Source organism: Miniopterus schreibersii, assembly GCF_964146895.1.
Source record: "Miniopterus schreibersii genome assembly, chromosome: 4".
NCBI lineage: Eukaryota > Metazoa > Chordata > Mammalia > Chiroptera > Miniopteridae > Miniopterus > Miniopterus schreibersii.
The window spans coordinates 74,091,053-74,105,541 of NC_138105.1; the positions used below are offsets into that span (position 1 = coordinate 74,091,053).

Below are 14,489 nucleotides of genomic sequence, written 5' to 3' on the forward strand. Positions count from 1 at the left end.
GGATGAATAAGTAACAATGAAAAACACAAGACCCAACTTTATTTTTTCTCTTTTTTTTAGTTTGTTTTGTTTTTAAGGCCCAACTTTAAACAAATGAAGCTGTCCAAGCTGCATCGCTCTAGGCTGCATGATGGCTAAGGCATAGTTATGTCTTTGTGAGCTGTGTTCCCACTCCCCACTTCTAGCATAGCCCAATGGCTATCATGAGAAATGCTACTTATGTGGGAACCCACCCACTCTGGGAAGCTCTCTGCACCACCACCAAGTACCTCCACCAGTTGGCAGGCCCTGAGGGCCCACATAAACCCTGTAGCCTTGAGATTTAAAGAAGCCAGCTGGTTTGGGGTCTGTGATGCCTGTATCCAGGAGACCCTTGGCCAATGGCTCCAACAGAGCAGCAAACTCCTGCCTTTCAGAGTCTCCTCAAGCCCTGACTATTTTCCTGGACAGCTGAGGATGCACATGGAAGGAAGGTACAGAGCCCACAACACAATGATGACCCCCAAACGGCAGAGAGGGAAACTGAGGCCACTGTTCAACCAGTCCCCTAGTCCTCACTACCCCTACTCTGCAGCCACTCAGCTAACATGCAGTCAACACCAGTGAGTGTTTGGAATCAATAAGGCTTACCCCCAACTCTGGCCCTCAGCTGTCAGAGGGATACTACCTTGGATACCTGGCACCTCAGCATCGAGGCCCAGTGGGTGCCACATGAATGTAGGACAGTGGGCAGCCTTCCAAGGTCTTCAGACTGACTCAGAACTACCCCCAGCTCGACCATCTCAAAACCTGGACCCTGCTCGTTTTAGTGACCTGCCTGCAGCATCCCCAAACTCACTAGCCCAGAGCCATGCAATAGCAGAGGGATGCCTATACCTGCAGCATGTGGTATGCTTACTCCTGAATGCTGAGCCCCCAAAACAGCACTGGCAGCCCCAAGAAGAGGGCATGGAGATGGGTGCCACATCCACTCAGACTGGCCACTCACTGAGGCTGAGCTGTGCCCAGGAGATCACACACTTGGCAATGCCTATCACCTGAAAGCATCCGGGCCTCAGAGAGTTCACAAGTGAGACCAGGAAGAGGAGAGGCGCCAGGAGGAGCCATGTGAAGATGCCTGGATGAAGTGTATTAGACCACAGCTCTGGCGCACAGACCCTGGTCAGTCACCCCCCAACCCAGGGAGAAAGGGGTCCAAAGCCTCGTGCCTTCCTAGCACAGTATCAGCCCCACTTCCACTGCCAGCCTGTGAGCCTCACCCTGCACACCCAGGCACTGGCAGGCCGGTTCACTGGCCCCATTCTCACCCAGGCACACCCAAAGAGGCCATCAACCTCGTCTGCTCAGAGACAGGGGGAACATTCCCCAAACAGATGCTAGATGTCAGGGCTAAGAAGAGGGAGGGCCACATATCAATCCTACACTCTAGGCCAGAAGTTGCTTCAAAATACTCAACACAGCTCCACTTGCTGTCAGGAGGAGCTGGCATAGATCACTGGGTCAGTGGCTCTACTCTCAAGTTCCTCAATCAGTGGGACCCTGTGCACAGGTAAGGGAGCTAGCACAGCCTGGTCCCAAGCCCAGAGTAGAGCCCAGTGCTGGCTGTCCTCATCCCACTTGCCAGATCCACTGTGAGCAGAGCACATTTCCCTGGAACAAGCAGACATCTACAAGCGTCCAACTCCAAAAATAGTGCGACCAGGGGAGGAAGAGACACACTCTTCTAGCTGAGTCCTGCTCCTGCCTCAGACATCTCCCCATAGTTCCTCATCCCCCGTCCCGAGATCTCTTTTCTCACCCCATCTCCCTGCACAGCCTATAGCGGTTCAACAGTCCCACCAATTCTGAAAAGGGAGAAACGATGTCAAAAGATTTAAAAGAGCAAAATCATGCCATTTCTGCAGACAGAACCCAGAAACCGCAGCCCCTTGGCAGGGAGGCCTGCCTAAGCCCTTCCCCAGGTCTTTCAGGCCACTGGTATCTAACTCAGAATCTATCTACAGACGGTACTCATCCCAAGCTAAGAAAGCTCCAGAGGCCCCCTAGCCCATGGAGAGCTCACTCCTGGGCAGCAGAAGACATCTGCTGCACACTGTCACTATTATAAGAGACCCGTCTGAAGCCATTGTCATCTAATTGTTCCTCATGCCACGAAGTACATGTTCGAAGACACAGTGAGACCAACCACTTACTGGGCACAATCCACCCTCAAAAGATGACCCTGACCCCTCTGTATACCATGGAGCTGAGGCCAGCAGCCAGGTGACTTTGGCCGCAGCTTGACTAGAATCAGAGGCAGATGTTTGCCTGCCCAGCTCCAGCAGAGACTCACACGCCGGCCCTGTTTCCAGAGTTCACCAGCAGGACACAAATGGAAAGGCAGGCCTACTGGAAGTTGTGCCAGGCTTGACGATGTGCTGAGAAAAGATTCCAGGAAACCCAGGGGCTTGAACAGGGTGGGAAGCATTCACATCTGCATGAAACCAGGAGGGAGGCAACCAGTACCAGAGTGGGCACCCTCGGATTTGAGGTCCAACTGAATCTATGCTTACCATGTTACCTGGGTCAGCCACCATCCTCAAGGCATCCCATCAGTGAAATGAAGGGGCTGGGCAGTAAAAAAACCTCCAATGTCTTCTTGGTCCTGCCTTTCAATGCAACAGCAAGCTGTCTGTAGGGCTTCTGGGGAAACACCACTGCATGAGGGCCAGGGGTTCCCAGGACAGCACATTGCACTAACAAGCCGAGTCCTCATGTCACACACTCATCCCAACACTCCAGACCAGCGGACTGTAAGATATTTCTGTAAAGGGCCAGAGAGTCAGTATCTCAGGCGCTGAGAGCCAGTCAATTGCAAAGACTCCCTGACTCCATAGCACAAAAGCAGCCACAGATGATGCCAGAGTCCCAATAAAACTATTTACAAACAGATTTGCCCCTCCAGCCATGATTTACCTTCTCATTTTAGACTCTAAGGTTGACACTCAAAAAAGAATGCTCCATATAGTCCACCCTGTCAATGTCCTGATCCAATTCTGTTCTGCTAACACTACAACGAACATGCTGGAAGCCTTGGTTTCAGGGGCCAAGAGCTATGGCAGCAACACTGAGAACAGCAGACTCAGCTTCCTTGGGCGTAAAAAGAGGCCCGTGAGATCTACCACTAACCCCACAGGAAAAGAGAGCAGCCAGCAGGGGGGCTAGGCATGGGATCCCTGTCAGGACATGGAGAGCAACACATCAGAGAGACAGACCACAGGCAAAAAGTCCCATCAAGAAGGAAGTCACACTGAGTTCACCAGCTCTTGGCCCCTGCAAACCAGGCTGTCCTGATGCAGTGGGCATTCTCCCTGCTGTAATGCTGCACTGGGACCCTTAAGCCACCCCTCCAGATGTGGGTAGAACCACAAGTTCCACAACAGGAAGATGAATTTACCCCTAAAACTCGTTGTTTAAAAAAAGGAAAAAGGGCCAGGCCGGGCATGGCTCAGTAGCTGAGCGTCAACCTAGGATCCAGGAGATCAGGGTTCAATTCCAGGTCAGGGCACATGCCTGGGCTGCGGGCTAGATCAATGACTCTCTCATCATTGATGTTTCTATCTCTCTCTCTCCCTCTCCTGTCCTCTCTCTGAAATCAATAAAGATATATTTTTAAAAAAAAAAAAGGAACTTCCCAACCCACTTACCCTCCTCAAGGCAGTAGAAGATGGCAAGGCTACCCAGAACCCTATGGGTCCCTACAGCACTCCCCCCACCAGAAAGGGCAGCAGGAGGGGGAGACCAGCTTTAGATGAGCCTACCTTGGACTACAACCTGTGCAGGATGGGGAAGAGACAGGACAACAGGACAGGGGCACACCCTCCCCTGCGGAAGGAGCCAAGTGGGCTGCATCTGCCCATAGGGCGAGAGAAAACACTAGGACAATGGCACAGCCCCTGCCTGCCCAGTAACCCCCAAAGGGCAGCTCTAGACCTGCAGGGACTCGAAGGCACTTCCCACCTGGAAGAAAGCTCATTTTCCACACCAGTCACCTTACGATTCCATAGGGGACACAGAGAGTTAAACCTAAAGTAGAGATTCTGCGCCATCTAAGCTCTTGACCAGGTAAGGGCCCATCAGCCTCAGGTGCCTGCAGGGTGGAGCCCAGCCCTCTCCATCATCCTCTGGGCCTCTGTGTTTTTTTAGGTGGTGGTGGTGGGGAGACAGAAGTCCTGCTACTGGGAGGGGTCAAGAGGTGGTGATGGCTGGGGAGAATGAGGTACCCAGGGCAGAGCCCAGGTCACCCCTGCTTCCCCAGGTCTCAGCCCCCACTGCTTGCTCTCTCCACAGGTGCTCTAAGCCACCCAGGGTACTTACTAACCCTTCCATCTTAGAGACCAGAGTACTGCTGACTAGAGCTGGGCTCCTGTACCTAACTGCCATCTCCACTCATCCAGAGCAGGGCCAAGCTGGCTGTACCTGCCCTTCCCATCATCTGCACCCAGGTGACCTGTTCAAAATCTTCCCTCAAACAGGAACTGAAGCCAGACTAAGCTCATCTTAAGTGGGGGAGCCACCATGCCCCCATTCTGCTGGGGTTAGGTTCTGTCACCTGCAACAAGGGGAATCCTGAGCCCATCAATGGTCCAGCAGGTGTTGGAGGCCCTGTAGACCTTAACTCTCCTGAACAGTCACACTCATCTTAGTGTATTTTAAAGGCTCTAAAAACAAGTTCACACCAATCAGGATGGCTACTGTAATAAATACAGAAAAGAACTAGTATTGGTGAGGATGTGGAATAGTTGGAACCCTTGTGCATGGCTGGTGGAAATGTAAAATGGTGCAGCCACTATGGAAAACAGTCTGGCAGTTCCTCAAAAAGTTAAACATAGAATGATCATATGATCTAGCAATCCCACTTCAGGTTATATACCCAAAAGAATTGAACACACTGCCTTGAAGAGATGTTTGTACATCTATATTCTCAGCAGGATTATTTATAGCAGTCAAAAGGTGAAAGCAACCCAAATATCCATTGACAAAATAAATGGATAAACAAAATGTGGTCCCCATCCATATGATGGATTATTCAACCACAAAAAGGAAGGAAATTCTGACACCTGCTACAACATGGATGAACCTTGAGGACATTTTGTTGAGTGAAATAAACCATTCAAAAAAGGAAAATACTGTATGATTCTACTTATATGAGGTCCCTAGAGTAGTCAGATTCATGGAACAGAGAAGCAGAATGGTGGGTACCACGGGCTAGGGAAGGGGAATAGCAGTTAGTGTTTAATGGGAACAGAGTTTCAGTTTGGGAAGATAAGTTCTGAAGATGGATGATGTGATGGCTGCATGACAATGTTAATGTACTTAACGCCGCTGAATTGTGCACTTAAAAATAGTTAAGATAATAAATTTTATTATATGTAGTTTACCACACAAAAAAATTTTTTTAATGCTCCAAGAGATTCCAGGTAAAGACTTGTGCTGATTGGTCTTAGCACTCCCAAGGCCTCCCTGATCTCTGCCTGTCATAGAATGGAGCTCCCAGTAGAGTGAAATTGGGGTGGAGGCAAGCGCCCCACAGTGAACTTAGGAAGGGGCTGGAGCCACCTACACTGCACAAAGCAGAGCAGCCACTGTCACTCAGTCAGGCTTCCTTGCATGAATTAACCTCAACTTCCTTCTCTGGCACCCCTTACCCTCATGTTCTCTGGCGGCCCCACCACTGGGCCTCCCTCCAGTGCCACTCTCTTAGATCTCACGCAGACATCCACAATCTTGGCTTCTTCCCAGCTTGCCCCGCTTCCTGAAGGCACCTCCTGCCCATCACCTGCTGAGTTTCTCCCTTCCAGTGTCATCACCTGTTGGCTGTCACCACTGTGCCCTCAGTCAACCTCCCCCACAGGGACATGAGGACCGCAGATAGAGGTCTGGCCAACCTACCTACCAGTAAGTGCCAAGTTAGTCTGATAACCAAGGCATGGGGACCAGGTGAGGGGAGAGGTGGGCCAGGACTCCTTAGGCCCCTCATTTCCACATCCTGCTACTCCTTCCCAGAAAGAGGCAGAGGGGTATGGGGAAGAGGGGAGGTTAGCCCCTGCTACTCAGTCTTTAAATACCTTTGCCTAGGCCCCGCTTACCCAGGCTGGATGATGGAAGAGACAGAATTCCCATCTCAAATCCCCAAGGAAGAGCATTCCTGAGTGGAGGGTTTTGGTCGCTCCAGGGTGCCCTATGACTCCTCAATACCCACAGGCTGGAGAGCATAACCTGACAGTAGAGAGGAGCCACTTCACTCCGGACTCCAGGCCTGATTCTTCACATTCCCTCAGCAGTGGCCACCAGCCCAGTGGACTCAGCAGCCACCCCAGACCTGGCAGGACATGTCTCCAGAAAGCTGGCCAACACTTCCAACCCCTGTCCACTGCCCACTCTATCATCACTGCCCCCAAGACTGGTGGAGGGATGGTGAAGGGGAATGCAATGGAGGACCCAGCTCTCTCCAATAGTGTGGTGGACTTCCCAGCAGGAAAGCTGACAAAGAAACTGGGGAAAGCCCTGGCTGGGTAGTTCAGTTGGTTAGAGGATCATCCCAATACAAGGTTGAGAGTTTGATCCCCAGTCAGAGCACATACAACAATCAACCAATGAATACATAAATAAGTAGAACAACAAATCGATGTCTCTCTCTCTCCCCCTCCCTCCCTCTAAAATCAATCAATAAAAAATATTTTTTTAAAAAACTGGGGAAATCCATTTATTTTTTAAAAAAATATGTGTTGGGCCCAGCCAGGCGTAGCTCAGCAGTTGAGCATCGACCTAGGATCCCGGAGATCATGGTTCGATTCCTGGTCAGGGCACATGCCAGGGTTGCGGGCTTGATCCTCAGTGGGGGGCGTGCAGGAGGCAGCCGATCAATGATGACTCTTTCACCACTGATGTTTCTATTTCTGTCTACCTCTCTCCTCCTCTCTCTGAAAATCAATAAAGATATATTTAAAAAAAAAAAAAAAAAGTGTTGGTTTGGTGTTTTTTTAATCCTCACCCAAAGATATTTTTTTCCATTGCTTTTCAGAGAGAGTGGAAAGTAGAGAGAGAGAGAGATCAATGTGAGAGAGACACCGATTGGTTGTCTCCCGCACTCACCCTGACCAGGGCCAAGGATGGTGCCCTTGACTAGAATCGAACCCAAGACCCTTCAGTCCGAGGGCTGATGCTCTAACCATTGAGCCAAACCAACTAGGGCTAAAAAATATGTTTTTATTGATTTTTAGAGAGAAAGGAAAGGAGAGGGAGAGATAAAACACTGATGAGAGAGAAACATCAATAGGCTGCCTCCTGCATGTCCCCCACCAGGGACTGAGCCTGCAACCCTGGGCATGTGCCCTGGCCAGGAACCAAACTGGAGACCTCTTGGTGCCTGGGTCGATTCTCAACCACTGTGCCACACCAGCTGGGTGCCATTTCTTTATTTGAAAAAGAAATCCTTAACAATAGAGGCACAGGAACAGATACTTTAAGTTCTGAAGAACTGTACTTCTCATTTGAAGGACACAGGGGCAAGAGCAGTCAGCGTCCATACACCTCATTGATCTGAACTGAGACACCACTGCAATCCCAGGCATTGCTTCAACCTGTGGTAACTGAGCCTCAGGAAGAGAGCCAGTGGTCCAGTCTCCAGGCTGTGAGCAAAAGTGGCTGCAGCAGGCCACCAGACCCCAGTGTGTGGCATCCATCAGGGAGGCGCGTCCTTAACAGCAAGGAGAAAAGCTGATCCCCCCACCCAGCCCCGCCATACACACACAAGCCTGGTATAGGAACAGGGGCAGCTGGGAGGGTACACTCTCAGGCAAGGAGCTCCTGCACCAAGCCTCAGTCTCCACCCCAACCCCCCCAAGAACTAATAAAACACCAATTACACCTTGAGGGGGATTAACTTCTGCCCTCCATTACCCTTGGCTCATTAATTTTTCAAAGACGGAGCTGTCTAAGAAGGGCTGAACCCCCACCAGGACTGCCTGTTGAGATTGACTCAGTTTGCCACTGACCCCCCAGGCACTGTCACAGGATGCAGCACCTCCATCCAGGCCCAGCCTTGGCTCCCCTAGCACCTCTGTCCAGAAACTGGTCAAGACTAGTGCAATAAGGAAAACCTGACATCCGATTGCCCCAAACAAGGAATAAAATCCAAGAACCAGAATAAGAAAGGCTGCTGGCTCCCACAGCCGCCACATCCGTTCAAAACCATCTTCAAACTGCACTGTCAGGACACTGGCAAGAACCTGATGACATCCATGCCCTGGGACAAGGTGGCAACGCAGAAAGATGTGGCTCCAGAGCAGCGATGTTGGTGCCAATGGTGCCCACCTGCCACAGACCTGTAGTAGCTCTCCTGGCCACAGTCACCTTCCCTCCAGCCCAGGGTGACTCCAGAACCCTGTGTGACCTAACTCTCAAACACCCAGCTCAGGCATGACCATAAAACCCAGTATTTGACTGCATTTGTGCCACAGAGAATCACAAAAAATTAACAATGTCCCCACCCCAACCAGGCATGGGGGGGCGCACACACATCCTTCTTATACCTGACCCCTTGCCTGGCCCTCAACTCCACCCCAGCACAGGCCTCCCTGCCTCCAGGCCTGTCCTCCCTGACCATCCACCCCCACAAGCCAGAACCCATCTCTCCCAGGCCTCAAGGGCAACACCTGCAGCCTCCCGCTCCGCTCAGGATGCATAGGGACACAGGGGCGCCCCTCACCACACATCAGCGCCTCTGCACAGCACTAAGGACAGTGGACACAGCTCTGTGCCACCAGGAAGCCTAGGATCAGTGCAGCGCTGGAGGATAACAACCTGTTATGGTCCACACTGCAGAGACTTAGCCACTGTAAGAGTAAAGCTTACCACTATTATAAAATACAGAGCTCACAGTGTCAGGGAAGAAATGATACATAAGATTATACAAGAACACCACTGTGGGAACACGGTGCCTAGACACAAGACAAAGCAAGGTGTCAAGGGGCCAACAGCAGCCATGGGATAGGGTATTTTAGGTATTTTGCCAGTTTTCTACACTGATCTATACTGCTTTTATAGTAACAAGAAATAAAGCCCTGGCAGGGTAGCTCAGATGGTTAGCGCGTCATCCTGACACGCCAAGGTTGCAGGTTCGATCCCGTCAGGACACATACAAGAATCAACCAATGAATGCATAAATAAATGGAACAACAAACTGATCTCTATCAAATCAATTTTTTAAAAAAATAAAATAAACTTTCTACATGTATCACTTTTAAACAGGGGTATGATGAACCCACAACTTTACAAACATGTGAGACTCCCTTCCTTTCCAGAGGGGCTGTGGCAAGTCTCAAACATGCCCCCTGACCAGGTGACTCAGCCATGGCCTCGGAGGGACAGGGCCCAAGAATATAATTAGCATCAGACTCCATGCAGCCACTTGGTGTGGGGACAGGAGGGCTCCCCTCTGGACAGTAATGTGGACACCAGCTTTATTATTAAAACTTAAAGTGACAAAACAAACACAAGATATGGCTGGCTGAATCACCCACTCGTTTAGGGGGATTGTTCTCAAAAGTGTTCCTTTGTGCTCTGGGATGACCAAGGAGTGGTCACATATCACTGGAGATGAGATCTCAGGCAATTCTGGCTGTGCAGCTTAGACCAAGGAAAATGTCATAAAGGCAGAGAGAGTGGGGAGTGAGGCCCTAAAAACAAAGGACCAGGGAGGCCAAACCCCGAAGGCACAGCATGGACTGCTAGCTGGGCCTTGCCAGGCCAAGGGGCAGGGCTGCTGCCACAGAGAAGTGGATTCCGAAAACAGGGTCTGCTCCAGCCCAGAGCCACGCAAAGGGAGAAGTGGCCTTGTTTTTCAAGGATTTGTCAGGGATGTCACAATCCTGGTGTGATGTCAAAACTGCCTCAAGGGTTATGAACTCTAGCCTTGCAGATGAGTCAACAGAGGGTGGGTTTCAGAGAGCAGCCTGCTGTTTACACACGATCACCTTGAAGACTGGCATGCAGCTGGAGGGCTAGTCAAGGGTCTTGATGGCAGGAGGCTTGGCCCCTCACACAGCTTTATAGCCTCCTGTAGAAACCACCAGCACTCACCCCGAGTCCAGAGTGCTCACCCTCTCCAGCATCTAGAGACATGGGCATTCTGATAGAGACTCACTCCACCCAAAACCATCAAGTGCCCACCTGGAAACACAAGCAAACTAAACCCTTATGCCCCTAGGCAGGAGGCCGTGCTCTGACACCCATGGACCAGCCTGCTCTTCCCCACCCACAGGGCCCAGCACAGCCCTTCAGTGGGGGTATTCTAAGTCCACCTTTAGGAGATTCCTTCCTGTGATTCGACCTACCAGAGTCTCCACCCATTTCCTCACTGCTCTACCACAGGGGTGACTGGACCAGAGGAAGTAAAGTGTACAGCTCCAGACAGCACTGGCAGGCGGGCCTTGATCCACAATTGGTGGTTACTGTCATCTTTAGGCTTTCTTGGGGGAGGGGACACAGTACAAAAACAGCAAATTCATGCATTTGCAGGGCCACTCATCACCAACACTCATAGGAGCCTAAAACACAGGCTTTTTTTTTTAAATCCTCACCAAAGGATATTTTCTCCATTGTTTTCAGAGAGTGGAAGGGAGGGAGGGGGAAAGAGACAAAGAGAGAGAGACACACACATTGATGTGAGACACATCAACTGGTTGCCTCCTGCACTCACCTGAACACGGGGTAGAGAGTGAACCCGCAACCCAGGTACATGCCCTTGGCCAGGAATAGAACCCGAAACCCTTTGGTGCGCAGGCCGATGCTCTAACCACTGAGCCATACCAGCCAGGGCGAAACACTGACATTTTAACTAGGACTCCAGACCACCCTGTGACTCCCTTTCACAGCTGTGTCCCAGTGGCCCAAGCTCCCTCCCAACTTGAGAGGTGGCCCGGGCCAGTGAGGACAATCTAAGTGACCTCGGGCAAGTGACACTGCTCCTCAGTGTCAGGCAAGCGAAACTGCCCCCAAAGCACAGTGAGAACAATAAGCTAGCCCTCTTGCCAGTGTTTTCAAGAATGAAGGGTTTACATGGGCCAGGCCCACAACCAGGAGGGGTAGCGCCACCTAGTCCTAAAGGTGGGCCATCTGTAAAGCAGACAAGGCTGGTAAGAAGCTCCCCTGCTTAGGGCCAATGGGGCACCCTCCAGGAAGGGGAGCCGAGGGCCTTACTGTGGGAGGGGAACAGAAGCTAAATTAAGGCTCCTCCTGCCACTGGTGCAGGGCTGACATCCACGCAGCCGCCCCCTGAGCAGCAGGCAAGCAGCACCCAGCAGGGCTCCAGAACAGTTGTGGAGTATTCACTGCAGGCCTCCTGTACCTCCCCTCCCCCCATATATACCCTTCCTGAGGACAGTCCTGCAGCCACCCTCCATGGCTTACTGGGCCACTCCCCTGGCCCAATGGCCTCCCCAGCCCCTTATGTCTCAAGGCCTGTGCACCCAGCTTGCCTGGACCACTCACCCAAGAGACCTCAGCTCTGGCATCTCCTATAAGTACCTCTCTCAATCAGAACCCTTTCACATCACCCACCCCCATGCCATTATGTTGCCCTATTTTACTTCCTTCCTGACACTGACCACTGACAAGTTCTTCGTATTGATATCTGTGTCATCCTGTTCATTATCTGTTTCTTGCCTCTAGATTCCAGAATGTCAGCTCCTGACACTAGGGGCCCTGCCTTGGTCACTTGTGAATGTCCATCTCCTCAGTAGTGGCCCTACACAGACCAGGTGCTCAGTCAGATTCAGGCAGATGCAAGGGCCCAGCCCTGTCTCCAGGGCTCCATGCTAACTCCAGGCAAGGACTGGCTCTGGGTAGAGGCACCAAATGTACACAAGGGGCCAGGGCTGTGCGGAGGGGCACACACATGCCAAAGGATCCTGACAGCCCCGAGAGAACCAGGTGCTGGGATTCTCAGAGCTGTGAGAAGGATATGGACTGGCAAGGGTCAGGCACTGGCCCAAGACCTCACACAGGTAGAGGTGAGCCTAAATAGGCTCCAGTCTCCAGGCTTCTTAGGCCCCTCCCTGGGTCCTCAAGTCTTCCTAAACAACATACTCCTCTCCACTCAGGAGAGGAAAAGGTCACCCAGCAACAGAGCCCACCAAACCCAACGATAATATGCCCAGGTGGTCAAGGAAGGTGACCCAGGGAGTGGTTGGAGGATGCTTCTCTGAGAAGCACATGAGGCTATCTTGGAAGAATGGGTTGTGTCCACACTTCCTCTCTCTTCTCTCTGGGAAGTAACCCATCACAGCAAAAAAGGAGATCCACGTGAATAGCTCCCTCAGGATTCACTTGAATTTTTATATTCAAGGAAAAACTGCACGAAGCCCAAGTCTGGATGTCTGGAGGCTGCATGTATTACCACATCTTCAACTTCCACTAAATTCCAGGCAGGCCACTAGGTCTGCACAAAGGCAGCTCAGACTTCAGATCCCTCCGGAGAGAGAAATCTCAGGGAATTCTACGGGAGCTGCTCCAACAGCTAGGATTACAGGAAGTTATTCTCCAGTCCCCTGCCACTTCTGAATTTATACAAGCCTCTTCACAATTAAAAAGTAAAACTAAAAACCCTCTCCACAAGTTGCCATTGGCAAACCATTTAACCACAGTGTGAGAGAACAGAATACCCTAGACGCTATTAACAAAGCTGTGCATCTGAGGTTTTGTTAATAACCAATACACTGTTCTGGTCAGACAAACAAGTTCTTCAAGTCGCCTTCCCCATGTCCAGTACTCAAAAGCACCAAGAGCAACCGAGTTGCCCTCATTTTAGCCCAGTCCAGCACATTGCCCAATGGGTATGATTCAATACAAAAATTGCCATGTCACTTAAATTACCAGACAGCTTCTGAGAAAAACACAAATTTGGGTCCCCCAAATTTTAGCCCAGCCTGCCAAGTTGGCCAGGATGGCCTGAAGAAGTTCTCTGAGGGAGCCCCTCCTAGCGACTGACTCCAACCGACATAGCTGGCCTCCATGTGGAACCAGCTTGAGTCTGCAGTTACCTTCACCCTCACATAAGGAAGATCTAGCTTAGTTAGGGGATGTAACCAACACCCTAAATTAAAAATAGCAGTATGACAGCATGAGGTGGATGCAGAGGCAGGCCTTCCGGACCAATGGATCAAACAAGGGCAGCATGGCAGGGAAGGCGGGGCTCCTAACCTGAAGTGACCAGGTACCAAGTTCACCTTATTTACATGATTCATGAGCTCTCCCACAGTTGCCTCTAGGAAAGTCTGCCTTCCTGCAGGACAAGTCAGACTCGGGATGGAATTCCACAGGGAAGGGAGGCTTAAGCCAGCCACTGTGCCCCTACCTCTTCCTCCTCCCCTGCAGAGTGCGTCTGCCTCACCTTGAGGAATCTTTCTGACAAGATGAGAACTTGCTCTTACAAAAAAGATGAGATCCCCTATCTATTAAGGGGAAACTGAGACATCAGGACAGGAAGGAAATTGCCCAAAAAGGTGGGAAGAAGCATGGGAAGGGTGGGCACCTGGGAAAAGGTGGCAATGAAACAGGGGAAGAAATTCCCAGTTTAGCTAATGGTGCTGAACAAGTCTGGGGCAGGAAGAAAGCCACATTCCTTCCTGGTTAGTCTCTCTCCTCACCCGCCCTAGGCCCCTTCATCCCTGGTATACACAAACAAACACACACACACATTCACGGAGTGGGGCCTCCTCAGCCACCTCTGACTATGAAGCCCCCACTTTCCAGGCAAGAAGGAAAAGAGCTCCCAAACCACTTCCCCTCAGAACCTGATCACTGGGCACCTGCAACTTCTGTCCCAACACAGACTGAGGGTGCCGTGACACAAACAGAAATAGGAAGAAGCAGATCTGACCACAGCCCCAGATGTGCCCCAAAGTTAGGCCTGAAAGGAGGTGCACAGCAACCTCTCCCCCACCCCCTGCCCCAGGCCAGGTGGCAGAAATGAAACGTCTTGAACTTCCCCAGATGGGCCCAAATGGGCCCCTGAAAAGTTTAGAGTCAGCAGCCAGGTGCGGTGGCCAGAGTTCCCTCCCAGGTGCCCATCACCGGCTCCCAGCCCACATACACAGCTTCTTCCGCATAAAACACTCCCACTCTCTGAAGGTGGTCTAGCGAAACAGTGTCACCCGGCGGGGGAGAGTGGGGGCAGTGGGGGGGGGGTTGCAGACAAGCTACCAATGTCTGCCCAAACTCCCCTTCCCAAGAGCCAAGAGTGAGCCCTATTCCAAGGACCTCACTGGAAAGAGTCAAAGACGCCCCCCCCCCAAAACACACAAACGGAACAGGACCCCACAGGTGCCCCACTGACCCATCCTCCCAGGAACCCCGGCGAAGGCTCAACCCCACTCCCACACCCCTTCTCGGGTCAGGTGAGCAAGTCAGTTCCGGGTGGACAAGAAAAGGTCTCCCGGACGCCCCCC

The 14,489-nt window shown here is 51.5% G+C and overlaps 1 protein-coding gene across 1 annotated transcript in view; it reads right to left on the reverse strand.

The window, feature by feature from the left end:
• ELL (elongation factor for RNA polymerase II) overlaps positions 1-14,489 on the reverse strand; it is a 60,577-nt gene that overhangs the window by 45,655 nt on the left and 433 nt on the right. The gene's annotated exons all lie outside the window — the stretch shown is intronic.